This window comes from Zonotrichia albicollis, chromosome 10, assembly GCF_047830755.1.
Source record: "Zonotrichia albicollis isolate bZonAlb1 chromosome 10, bZonAlb1.hap1, whole genome shotgun sequence".
NCBI lineage: Eukaryota > Metazoa > Chordata > Aves > Passeriformes > Passerellidae > Zonotrichia > Zonotrichia albicollis.
Window position 1 is genome coordinate 35,905,401 of NC_133828.1, and position 14,306 is coordinate 35,919,706.

At 41.3% G+C, this 14,306-nt stretch overlaps 1 protein-coding gene across 8 annotated transcripts in view; it reads right to left on the reverse strand.

Annotated features, from left to right (window-relative positions):
- SEMA5B (semaphorin 5B) overlaps positions 1–14,306 on the reverse strand; it is a 264,202-nt gene that overhangs the window by 168,948 nt on the left and 80,948 nt on the right. For all 8 annotated transcript variants that reach the window (XR_012582007.1, XM_074548796.1, XM_074548798.1 and 5 more), the window contains one exon: positions 13,416–13,476. The gene's annotated coding sequence lies outside the window, so the exon portion shown is untranslated. The remainder of the gene's footprint in view (positions 1–13,415; positions 13,477–14,306) is intronic.

The following is a 14,306-nucleotide window of genomic DNA, read 5'->3' on the forward strand; positions in this document are numbered from 1 at the left end:
AGTGGAAAGCTTGGAAAGGAATTTCTACATGTAACCTACAGACTCTACCCTATTTCCACGCCCAGCATCTCTCCCATTTAACTAACAAATGAAAAACCTTTTTAGGGGTAGACATAGGGTTAGATTTGTGGTTTTAAAGGTCATTGCCTAAACCAGCCCCGCAGCAGGCAGAAAGGAGCTTTGCAGTTGGTCGGCTTCGGCGTATCCCACACTTTGAGGAGCGCTGGCAGTGAGGTAATCCCTTAGGAATGTGTGTGCGGTTGGATGGCTGTGAAAAGAGAGCGGTCAGCTACCAAAGCTCTGTGCTGAATATTCGCGTCACACACACACAATCATTTTTCTTGTTAAGTATTGAGAAGAATGGGAACATTATAAATGCAGTATCTTCTCTGGTTACAAGTTGAGCTGCTTTAAAAAGATCTCATTCCCTGCTCCTCCACTCCACCAGCTGCGCTCCACCTCCATTCCCAAACCAAGTCTGCACACACTGAACTTTATAAGACATAAAGAAACCGGGGGGAAAATTAAATACAACTGAACTAAAGCCGAACAGTAAGAAGTGTAAAAGGTGATGATGCAGAAAATTGTTAAAAGCATTTCAAGGTCACTTGTCTATCTAAAAATGACTCTTTATTGAACATATGGGGTTCCATGCCACATGACTGGGTTATATCCATATCCATATTCAAAGCAAGTGCTTTCCTGTCTACATGTTGAGGAGCCATTTTAGCCAACAACAGATGAGTTTGCTTTGACAGTGCAGAGTAGTATTGACAGTGGTGGTTGTTGATGATATTTGCTATAGGCACTTAGCAATTTGTTGCAGGGAGACAGAGTAAGTGTTGATCAGGCATCCCAGCCCAAAATCAAGAACATCAAGGAAAGTTTCCCACTTATTTCAGTGAGTTTTTTATCAAACCCTAAGCAGGAAAAAAATGCAATATAATGCTTTCAGTCACTTTTCTGATCATTTGCCAGTAAGGCTAGACAGATAATCTTCCCTTTTATATTTTCTTTTTTCCCCCTTCCTTTATTTCTGTTTCAAATGGGCCTGCATTGGCATTTATCTGCCCGTTTTCATATGTACTTGGTCACCCTCTGCTTCATTCAGGGGGGTAGACCTCACAGTTTGCCTGCACAGAAGCAAGATAACAGCTCCTCACAGAAGTAATTTTCAAATTAATGGTATCTACAAAAAAAGTGAGAATTAGACTAATCACATGCCTCATTTGAAAATAATATTTTTTCTGTTTTCTAAAAAAACGTTCCAGCTATATGAACTCACCGGACTAGATTAAGTTTCTAGGTCAGTAAACTCCTGATTATGAGATGATTAGCTTGAATGGCACATTTAAACCCCAATCTCTTTTCTTGCAAGAAACAAACAGTTTAAGCATGCAATTCTTGACCTACTATAGTGCCTTTAAACTTACTATTTAAGAAAACAAAAGAAAGAAGGGTGGTGAAAAGTTGCCAATCCACTTCAAAGCTTCTTCTATATTTGTGGGTAAGCTAAATCCAAAAAGGATTAATGAGTGTACTCAGATGAAAACTCACTGGGAACAAACTTTCTAGAACTAAGCAGCAAAAGCATCAAACATGCTCTGTACCAGGGGCCAGAATGCAAATTTTCTTCAAATGTATTACAAATGTTAGCCTTCAACTTCTAAGCATGCACATAGAAACATCTTTACAGCTGTAACTGATTTCAGCACAGAGGCCTTCAACAACGTGGCACGGGGGAAGGTGCTGGATGGTGTCTGGTACTGCTTATTTCCAGCTGAGGATTGCCCCACAGTGCAACTCCTCATCCTCAGGAGACACTAACTCTCCACAGACACTGACTGACCAAGCCTTAAAATCCAGCTGTTTCCATTAGCGCAAAGCCCTCAGCTTTACCAGTGGGAAAACTGAGATACAGTGTTCCCAAGGGATCCTAAGGTACAATTCCCTTGTCTGCTGAGGAATTGAAGTCCCCTTAGAGACCACATCTTAACACCAACCCCAGGCATCTCACAACAGGGTGTGAAATGCCCTCTTCATACAAGGAGGACCACTTTTTCTCTCTCCATTAACTAAGTTCATTAACTCACACAGACAAAAGGTGCTTTCTGGGTTTCTATCTCTACCACCGTGACTACAGCAAAGTCTGCTCATGGTTCACTTACAGAATGGTTGTCCCCACTGGAATTTCTGCAAACAGTGCATCTCCCATGCAACATATCTGGAAAACTCATTGTCTGCATGAAATAATTTCCATAATTTTGAAACTGTCCCAATCCCACATGTTTGAAGGAAGGAGAGAACCAGGGGCAACAGTTAAAAAAATTACACTTCTAAAAAGCTATTTTCCTTTCAACTATTGTATCAAGTTCATTAATACCTTCTGCTGTTGGTGAAATGATCTCCCATTAACATTTCAATTTATTATTGCTGCTCCATTAACGAGACCACAAGAAATGGAAATGAGGCCTATAAATATGCCTGAGAGTTAAAGTCACGAATCCTAACCGCGTGCGCACTTCATGAGGAATGTTTTGGTACCACAGGCCTTCAAAACACCATGGAAGGATGGCTCTCCCTCATGAGCATCTGGCTTAACAAACAACACCCCAAAAGGTCCAAACAGAAAACCGCAATTCTTGAAACTACAGGTTAAAGTATCAGCAGAGTCAAATCAGTCTTAACCCCAGCTGCTGAGCTCCATGTGGTTCACTGTAAAAATGCTTTCTCACCGAAGGTCATTGGGACTGTTAAACTTCAACAAGCAAATTCTGCACGAGGAAGGACTTCCCTCCATGTTCTTTGTTTAAAAAAACCCTTTATTTCATGTTAAATATCTGCTTACTGGCACCACATCCAGTACTGGGGGATATTGATCTCTTGATAGTGCATCACATCTTCCAGGAAAAAGGGCAGGCTACAAATAGAGAATTCCAGTCTTGGGAACCTCATTAGGATTCATTTGAGAAATAAATTTATTGCCAGGTAGCCTTTTAGATCCATCAGCCTCCCACAGTTCCTCTGTTGATATTTTCTCCAACAAACAGTGAATATCCTCCATGGGTCAAGAAACATCCTTATGCAAATGGCACTACTGCAACTTGCATTTTCAATTATTAATATTCCACTTCCCATCTTACAAATGTTTTCAGAAAAGGAGGAAAGCAGAAGCTCATTCCCCTAGGAACAAAATCACCAAATGTGATACCTCACTGAGTTAGGAAAGGGATGTCATATCATGCTAGCAACATTTCTGTTTCTGCATTTCATTTCTCTCTACTGATTAAAAATTACCAATTCTACCCCATTTTTTCAGCTGACAGCACTAGGCTTATGCTAAATGAAATACATAGCACTATCATTAGCACTATAACTTGGAAGGAACAAATTTATAATTATTACATTATTTTTCCTGATTTATTTTCCAGGAATCTCAGATTTCATGACAGGGACTGGCTTTGCTCTGAGGTCCTGCAATGTCAGTGAGAAGAGAACACTGCAGTCCATGCTGCTTTTAAGCATTAACAGAGGAAATGGTTTAAATTAGCCAGTTTGACACGGCAGCAATAATAGGTTAGCAAAAAAACCCAGACAGCTTCAGTAAGATGAAATAAAACAAAAACACAAAAAGCAAGCTATTTAATGAGAGCACAGGCTATTTCAATAAATCTAGTTATTTGATAAGCAGACTGCCACTGTCAGCCTTTTATCATCTGTGAAAATTCATGATGGATCTTTTCTGTTTGCTTACAATTTCAGACCTTCCCCTTCTGATCAACATCAGCATTTTGCTCCAGTGCCTCTAAGGACATGGATTGCTAGCAACCATCCAGATTCCACCTTTCAGGAAGACTGACAACACAGGCATGGCTCAGTGCTGTGTACATATGGCACACAGACTGGGTAGTTCAAGGCTGTTAAATGTTCAGCCTCTTCTGAGTTTGCCTAAAGGGAATGGAAACGGCTCCTGCTGAGAGTGCAGGCACCTAAAGCTGTAACAAACATTTAATTTTAGCTTCTCTGAAACATAATTAGTCTGTGCATTCTGCACTACCAGTTCCTACTGCTGCTGCTCAGATGAGGTGGCTTGTGAGTTATTAATTCCCATATTAATGGTCAGCCTCCCCCACAATGCTGAAATATAGGGTCCTGAGTGCGTTTCAGTCTTACTTTCCCACACTTCTTTCAATTCTTCCACAATAAGCAGATAAAGTCATTATTTGGATGAAAAGGACTTCAGGCCAACACAGGCTCACAATACTTTATCTAGCTTTGTGATTCAACTACACATTTTACCTTCTATGTAAAATAAAACTTGCTCAAAGAAAAAAAAAAAAAAAGCTAGAAAATAATTTTAAATGTACAGCAAGTTCCAAGGAAACTGCTGAAACAGCTACATCCTGTATGCACTGTTTGTTTGTGCTGAACCAGTTAGCAGAGAGAAAGGCTCAGATAGGATTTTTAGACTAGGCTGGTGAAAAATGTTTCACTCTCCAACAGAGTTAATTTGAAAGGATTATTTCTCTGCTACAGTCTGAGAGAGCAATGCTGCCAGATGTCATGAATCTAAAATGCTTTATCTAAATCATAAGGTACTGCCTGAAATCATGTGTACTTTAGGTACCACACAGCCTCTTTCTGTCCTTTCCCTGAAGTTTAGGTGTAAAGCTCAGAGGTACTACTGAAACAACCCCAGAAAACTCTATGGAGACTGAAACTTCTTGAACTGGAGCAAAGCAGAAGTAACTCCATCAAAGTCAGCTCTTTAGTACTGACGTTTATCTCATTTATGCTGGCTAAGGATCCAACTCTACTATCTACAGATTGAAAGATGCTAAAAAAAGGACTATTTCTATATGCTCTACCAAATATAAAATATGTGAGTAAAATGTAGGCAGAGATTCATCTCACCCTACTTTATTCACCTAGCTAAGCTAGGCTGTAAGGCCTTAGTACGTCAGCAGGAGGAGATGAGCAGTCCCAAAGGTCACCTCTTGTCACCCATGGGAAGGCCCTTTTGGTGAGTCACCCTCTGGAGATGTTCATCTCCTTCCTCCACTACACAAAAAACTGAGTTATGACAGACTGTCCCAATCAGTTGTAACAAAACAATTTGATAGCTACATGAAATACTGATCCTCCCCTTTTTCTCCCCCACTATTCTAGTGTCAGCAGAAACCCACTGACTTCTGCAAGGTTATTCACACTCAAATCCATCCAGCCATAATACTGTCCATAAAGTCATGTTCACCTGGACTGAAAGCTGCTGAGGACACTGATTTCAGTTGTCCTAACTTCTCTAGAAAAGGTGCCCAAAATGCAAGAGATTCAGAGATCATCCTTTATATAAGGCCTTTCATTACTTTCATCCAGGTTTTACCTCAACAAGAAGTTTGGTTTGACACCAGACAACTCTACCACAAAACCACTGAGAAATATAAAATACTGTAACAGCCCCTCACCACAGGATGAATTGTCCTGGATGTGAAGCATTCACATCCAGATATTGTTCACACTTCACTGCATCACTTACAGTGAATTTTGCTGAAGTTTTTGAGTGTTAATAAACTGCCTGCTTCTCTTTCAATGTTCAACAGTGTCAAGTCTGTATAGAGAGAAGTACAGAAACAGTATCTGATCTAAAGCTAGAAACTAAAGAGCTTATTTCCCCTCATCTGGTGAAGAATCCAGTAAGCCTCTTAGGCATGCAGTTGAAACCATAGTAAGGACAGTATAACCTCTCCTTGAATTGAAGGATCAGGAATAAAATAAGAAACAAGAGGTAAACGAGTTGCTAGAGTATGCTTGGGGAGAGCTTTAAGCAAAGGTGCTGCGTAATAATTGGGAAGGTCCTGCAGCACTCACTTCATACAGGGAATGGCCTGGGACTGTGCCCAGTCTGGACTCACTTGGGGCTGATTCCACCTTGAGCACCTCTCTCTTCCCCATCTGCAAAATGGTGATAACTCCTTATGAATAAAAATCAGTACATGGGAGCTAAGCCTTATCCTTCATGTCTTCAGGCAGGCAGCACCCTGGGGAAATCAGTGTGGGATTTTCCAGCAGAAAGGTTGGAGGGCAGAGCCCAAAGCTGTGGGACAAAGCCTGCAAAAGGAGGAAGGGGTGACCCAAGCATCATGCCCTTCACATATCTCCTGAGTGGTGCAAAGTATTTCCCAAGTTTGTTGCTGCAAAGTAAAGCTGAGAGATATTGCTCCTCTACAAACACAGACATTTCATCAGAGGACATCAAAACAAGTTTTGCCTTTGTTTTGCCCTTCATAACTTAAAAAGGCATCTCCTGAATAAACAAATTCCCTTCTTGTTTCATTGTCTCCAAACATGCTGCTTCACCTGGAGCCAGCCTCTGCAGCAGCTACCATTTTGCTCCAATATGTTAAACATCCTTTCTTCCCTTCCCCCTCCTCTCCCCTTTTCTACCTGAGGAATTCAGCTGCTTGCAGAAAAACTTGAGAAGAGAAATGGAATAAAATGTTGGCTTCTATGGCCCAGAAATAAGAACTGAAAAAAAAGTGAAACCTTATGCCTTGTCCCCAGTGGCTCAGGGACTTGGAGCCATATCAAAGCCATGAAAACAGAATATTGCTCTTTGTTTACTAAAAATAAATAAATAAATGACTACTCACTCCTGCCCTTTGGGATATATTTTCTAAGGAGGAAGAAATTCCCTGTGGAGTTTATTATGTGTAGAAGAGATGTGTGCCTCCCAGGGAAAAGCAGTGGGGGTAGCTTTTCCCTTGGTGATTTCTTTCCCACATTTATATCACTTTTTTATTAATTTTTGCAAGTCTCACTCCCCTCCCTTCTGCAATAAGCGAAGCCACACAAAGGAACATGCAGGTAATTCAGCCACTCAAAACTACACAGCATCTCCTTTCCTATATAAACAATCAGTGTGTGGCCTGGGTTTCATTTGCAACTGTAAATGAAACAGGCCTACAACTGTGTTCATAATCCTCCTTAATTGAATTTCTGTGACAAAACCCAGACAAAATTATTACCCTCAAGTTAACAGTTTGTGCGAAGTAGCCAAGGGTTCCTGGGAAGCTTTAAAACAAATGCAGGACAAAACTGGATCCCACAAAGCAGCTATTTGGTGTTGGTACCATTTGTTTGAAGCAGGGGAGGTTTCCCTGGAGGAACAAGGTCATTTTAATATGAAGGACAGGCCAGGAATTCAACTCAGGCCAAATAAAAAGTGAGAATTAAATAAGCAGTGGACGAGCTTGGATGTAAACCAGCACATGCCGTTCACACCACAGCTACTGGAAAGAGGTATTGGGCTGTCCTGGCTGTTTGAAGGACAGCATCATTCACAACTGGTGTGGCTCATGGGACAGTTTCACAAATCCAGAAGGACTTTAGGCAACTGTTAGGTTTGTGTTGAAGTTCACACCCCATTGAAAGGGTATCTCCTTTACAGCTTGCATGTAATAATTTCCTTCAACTAGATCATCAGTTCTGTGGTAAATATGCAGAGACTTAGTAATGATGTCAGACTGCTGGTAAAATATCTAAACTTACTTCTAAAATGTGAGAACCACTGCTAAATGAAAGCAGCGATGCAAAAAGGGCACTGTCCTGCAGGGCACTCCCACAGTTTGCAGAAGAAAAGAATTAAAGCCTTTCCTGTTACCCAAATTTAGTGTTTGTTTTTCTTTAGATGATACAGATGTTTTCTTGACAAATTGGGCAAAGTTGATGGGAACAGAGACGTCTGTTTGCAACAGCTAATTTTGTGTGTCATTGCCATGTACTTGGATAAACATTCAATATTTTACCCCAAAGTACCGTGTTTAAGTCATTTCTGTATCAACTGGTAACTAAAGCAAATGAGCAAAGTTATTAAGGATCAAAGCAGGCTCTCTGTGCTTCAGTTTACAGAGTTGATCAGAGCAGGGAAAACCATGTCATCCCAAGGCAGTGCCTGCCTGGGTTACTGCCCCACATGCTCACAGAAGTTAATAACCTTTGCATTTTAAGCAGAAGGCAAGGCTACGAGGGAATGGGGAAGGCTGAGGTAATGGAAATAGAAATCCTACAACTCCTCAGTATGCGCCCATGTCTTGTGTGTTACCCAGCCCTTCTTTGCAGGCAGAGCTGATGGAAATTTAGGGGTAGAGGAGGCTGGCAGGGCCTCATGTTAAAATTTCCTCCAAGTAAAATATTGCTATAGGTGATTAAATGAGCATTCCTGTTCAGAGACAGGCAAGCAGAGACCAGAACTCATTTCCACAGACCTCTGTGCCACTGCAGGATAGTGGGTCTCTGTCCCCACCCTCACTTGCAAGGCACAGCTGACATAATGAGGGACCTCAGAAGAGTTTCCAGGAGACATGTCCACTCCCAGAGATCCAGAGGGGTGACAATCGGGTGCTACTGCTTTCTTCAGTGCCTCTGCTGTGCCAAACGTTTCAGCAGTTGCATTAATACCTGGCTTTGAGAGATTGCTCATTAGCCCTTGGGTCCTGTGCCACTTTAAGCAACCTTTTCAGAACAACTTTTTTATAGTTTGTGTGCTCTGTTTTTCCTCAGGCCACAAGTTAAACACACTGAACAACACTGGAGAAAGAAATAAACACCGAGTCAGAAACAAAAAGATGCATACATACATGCCTAATATCCTCCCCATACACACACACATACACAATCAGGGCCAGAGATCAATATTTGCAGGAAAAGGCATGAGGGAACAAATTATCACAGTGCTTTGTCAGTGGCAGCAAAGGAAAGAAAAAGGAACATTCAAAAGGGTGATGAAATGTTTCAAGAAAAGGCAATATATTTTTATGTACTTGTAAAATCCATTGGCAATGACTTTTCTGGTTAATTGGTTCCATCTTATTAAGCTAAAAATGTATTTGTAAAATCCAGACATATTCAAGCATAAGTCCAATTTCTTCACCAAAAGCCAATACACCATTTCAAAAAAGAAAATTCAGCAATACAAACCATTTTCCATTAGCCTGCAATCACAGCACTCATATTGGGAAGAGAAATGGATAGAGTGCTTGACTTCTCTAAAAGGCACTTTGGAGAAATCACGTAACTCATTCACCCCAAAACTGCTGTCCTCTTTCTCCCTGGCCCTGTGAAAATGGATGAATATTTTGGCCCAATTATGCAGTGATTTATAAACTAACATTCTGCTATCTTTCCTTGCACTTGTCATGTTCGACTTTTTCCTCTTTAATAAACCACTCTTCTTCCCATTAAATAGTCCCTCTGTCTCACTTGCCAAAGAACTGCCAATGGGCCCCTGATTTTACAGAAGAATAGACTCAGCTTTACCAATGGAAAAGGGCCTTTAATGTACCATGCACACAGCACAGTGAAGCATGGAAATTTGCCTGTGTTAATGATGCTACTTCACAATGATCAGGAAAACAAAAATCTCTAATAGCTAAATGACACCCAGTCCTTCTGCAGCCTGTTGAATTCAAAATCAGTGGGAGCAAAACCCAACATCCTTTAGGAGATGAGCTAAAAGTGGTTGCAGTTTTTCTTTTCTTTACCCTCAAATTCCTGATTGGCATTGAATCACTAAAATGGGTGATTTGGTGCTGGGAGCAGGACAAAAAAAGCCCAAACCAAGTGTTTCAAAATGTTTTAGCAGCTCAAAAGCAAGTGGAGAAAAATTTATGAACATTTATGTAAATATTTTTGGACATACATTACACTGGCATGATTTTGTGCAAAATACCACCACAAAACAGGACTAAAGTATAATTCATAATTTTCTCTTTTTTAGGTGAAAAGAGGAAGCAATTACTGTGGGAAGGACAGAGCAGCAATCTGCATGTGCCATTGCTTACTTCTGAAGATGCTCCAGCTCCACAAAGCTCTGAGTTCTTGAGTGCTAAATTAACCCCAAGAAATGTCTTCAGCCACAGTTCTCATCAGAAAGATTCTTAGATCTGGGTTCCCTCGGCTGCTGGCTGGGCAAAGCACTGATTGCTTTGGCCAGTCAAAGAGTCATTGCTCCAAAAGTCAATCTTCAAATACAGCACATTAAGCTACTCCTTGGAGAAACTCTGCTCTCATGTTTGGCCAAACACAACAGGCAGACCAGCACCAGCTTTGATGACATTATTTGGAGTGCACAAGAAGGGAACCAGAGATCATATGGTGCATGTTTGGTAATCCTTTGGCACCATTGAAAGGTTGGAGAATAGACTCAAACACAGGTTTATGAAAAAAAGATGAACAATATTTACAGTATTGCTCATATAAGTTTCCAGGGACAGAGGGACTGATTTGTCATCTAGTTGCAGTTCTGTAGATTTTGTAGCTGTCTGATTGGCACAGTCCACACGTTCCTTGTCCAAAACTTTCTGGTACAATTGTGCAAAACAGGAGCAGGACTTGAATTCAAGAATGGCTGAGAATATAGGACCAAGCCATTTCAATTTTATGTCCATTTCATTTCACAGACTCACACAGAATCATTTAAGTTGAAAAAGACCTCTGAGATCATTGAGTCCAACCTTTGACTGACCTCCAACTTGTCAACCAGACTACGGCACTGAGGGCCACATCCAGTCATTTCTTGAAGACCTTCAGAGATGGTGACTCCACCACCCCCACAGGCAGCCCCTTTCAATGCAATCCTTGTCCAGGCATTTTTCAATCCATCACGTTCATTACTTAATAAACCCTGAGCTAAGACCCTATCCCCATTAGAGACAGCTTTTACTGTAGAGTGCTAAGGGTGTTGTTGGGGATGGAAAGGGTGGGGAAGTAAGATTATTTACTGTAGAGCTCTACACTTGATTCTCCTGTGCTTGCCACAGGAAAAGTTTGTCAATGAAGGTTGAAAATAAGCACCTGAAGCCTCTCAAAATACCTGTTTATTCAGTCTGGAGTAGTACTCAAGGGGAGCACTAAAATCTTCAAGACAAATGCTACACACCACATATTAGAAGTTCCCCAAAGAGTTGTATCTATAAGTCTTTTTTACTAATATGGCTGCTTCAAGTAAAAGACCTGTTCTAAATATCCCACAAGATGGGTGTTTCAATAGCTGACTCTGTTTGATTTGCAGAAAATGTGTCCATAGCACTAGCAACCACACCTTGGTAGAGACAGAAGCAAAGGAGCAGTGATGTGCCTTAAACACCAAATTATTTACTATAATTTTAAATAGCAACAATTTCTCAAAGAAAAGAGTTTTGATATCTTTCATCTTGTGTTTTGAAGATTTTGCCAAGTTGAGGTCATAAAACTTACAATCAATATATCAGCAAAACCATGGCTGACTCTACAGAGGCCTGATATTTGAGACCTGCCCAGGCAATCCCACTGTGAAGAAAAGGGGCCAAGACTCCCAAGTGTGTCCCACTCTCCAAAGTGGCCCAGCAGAAGCGCTTCTCTGCCTCAGCATATGCTACAGCTGAGACAGCCATGATACAGAGTATCACCATACAATTTCAGAGAGCTTTAAGCATTCACCCAAACAAACACCATATCACTTCAGAAGGCTGCAAGCACCTTCTTGTTCTTTAGCCCAACCCTCATGTTGATGCATTGCACCTGAGTGCCCTCTGTTCCCTTTGGTGGTTGGTCAGTGTCCCTGGGCACTCCATGGCTCATTGCTGTCAGTGCTGCTCACAGCTGAGCCCATTGGGAATGAGGCTCTGCCACAGCCCCATTCCCAATCTCCACAAACTGTGCCTACGCTTCTCCAGTGGGGCATTCAATCTCCCAGCCAGGCCTTCTCAAAGCTGCTTGGCAGTGTGTGCAAAAGACATGTTATCTTCCAGGGACTGAAGGCAAAACAAACCTCACCACGGGGCAAAACTCACACCCCTGGCAGAACTAGCAGAGATTGTCTTTCAGATGGGCCAGGGCAGGAAACCAGAACAGCTCTCACTGCCAGCAGTGAACAGCCATCTGCCCATCCTGCCACCAGAGCAAGGTACCATGGCCCACCCTTGGGGCTGCAGAAGCCCTGCAAGCAAAACCAGAGGCAGGACTGAGCAGGTTCAAAGGCCACAGCCACCTTTTAGTGTGGTAGGGACATCTCTGTGCTGCAAAGCCTTGGACCCCTCAGTGATCACATCAAGGGAAGCTGCAGATCATCCTTCCTCTGCCCTTATCTAAAGCAACAGCCACACAATAAAAAGCCATGTGAGCAGGAAGGTTGGAGGAGCTCACACAGCAAAGTTTCTTTCTTGGTGTCTCTCTTGATATCAAACTGCTCCTGTGAACAGAACTGCTCATCTATGGGGTTGACAACACCTAGAGATGGTGCAAGGTGCTTGTCATAGCAACTGAAGTATTATCCATGATTGTCCCTCTAGATTTTTCAAGATGGGTGCACAGGCAAAATCATTATATCCATTAATTTTAAAGTAGTGATACCTCTTTTACTTGCTACTTGCCAGGCAAGTATAACCACCAAGGTGTGCAGCTATTAAATGCCAACCACAGTTCCTATCACCCTTTTTTGTTTTTCATCTTCCTTTCACTGTGCATTTTCCTCAAGATCTTTCTTCCTTGATCTTCTTAAGGAAAATGGCCTCCTTTATTGATTAAATTACAAATTCCAATGCCGGATGATTGAGTTATATGATAACACCTGACGAAAGACAATTGAAATAAATGGAAAAATTAGCACTCTCTTTATTACAAAAGGTTTGGATGTTGAGTGGCTGACTGAATTAAATGGAGATTGAGCAGATCAGAGAGAATTGATTAGGAAAAACAATGCAGAATTCAGAAAAGAGATACCAAAATTAGCACCTTACTAATTCACCTTTGAAAAAGACAGAAAAAGTTGAGGAGAAGGAAACTGTATCCTTTTCATGCATTCACAACCAGGAATTGCCCAAAAGCAATCTCTGTGATTGCTTATATCAATGGGAGATATTTCTATGATAGAACTTTTAGGATACTGAAATCTGACATCAAGTTACCAAAGGCCAACAAATACATGACCAGGTCAGCAGCCTCTAGGGTTCATTTGTTCAGTTTCTACTAGGCCTTTTTAATTAGCATCACAAGCAAAGGAAGGTTCTGTGCCTGGGAACCAATGGCATGCCAGCTTTTGGTAATGTATCACTGCACTTTATTCACTGCTCACTGCTAATGAGATATTTTTAATTTTGCCTGCTTGTGACATTTCCTGCAATACTGGCAGATGTCTTGGGCTTTCTTCCTGCAGATTAGGCAACCATTACTGGAGTTCTTAGATTAAACAAGAAGCTGATAAAGCAAAGCATCTAAAATGGCACGATTGACTTTGAAACCATGTCTTCTCTCAGTGACTTCCCAGCAAGCTTGTTGTGAGGTAGACAGGGTCCAGCAAAGATGAGTTCTAGAAAATCTCTGGAAAAAGTGTAAACACAGCTCTAAAACAACGGCTTAAAAACATGATATTATTTACTTACAGCTTCTGCATTACTGAAGTGTCATATTCGAAGTCATGCTCCAGGAAGAATCTTAAGTGACCTGTGGAAACACCAGAAAACCAGTTTTTAGTGGATATTTCTAACTACATCTTCTAACAGATAGGGGAGAAATTTGACATTGTTTGGAAATCAAATGTAATGTAAATAATATTTAAGTTTAACCACAAAGCAATGTAAAAATTTTTCCTTAATGCTTACCTGAAGGTTGCTTCAAAACTAGCTTTAGCTGCAATTATTTGCTTCGTGCAAAAAATCCTAGCCCTCATATTGGGTAGCAGAAAATGTTTGTGGAAACAATAAATATTTTAACACAATCAATCCTTCTGAGAAATTTTGCAGCCCTCTCTGAAATTTTCATAATCCTAAATGCTTCATCCTCAGAGAAGAGATGAGGAATCACTCTTGTCCCAGTTTCCAAGTGGGAGATTTGCCACAGTGAGAAATGTAAGCTGTGAACTCATATCTTACTCCTCACTGCAATGCTCTCTTTGGGAATACTCCTGTCCCCACTATCCATCACCTGCCTCATTATCCACTGCTGCTGGAGTTCACTGCACCTTCCATTCTGCCAGTTGAACTACAGAAGTGCTCATGTTAGTCAAGAATTATTTGAGTTGCTCAAGTAAGTGCAGGAGCTGCAGGCAGATGATGTGTGAGTGCAGCCTACACGATTTGCTTCCAGACTCACAGCAGGCGTGGCAGGGTAGAGAGCCTCTACACTGGCTGTGAGCCACAAATCCCCTCTTTGAAACACCAAAAGCAAAGCTCAGAATGAACACATTTGCTCAAGAAACCCACATCTGAAAGGTTATTCTCACTGTTTTCACCCTTATGTCTTATCCAAGCCCCACAACAGTCTCCTGAAAGTAA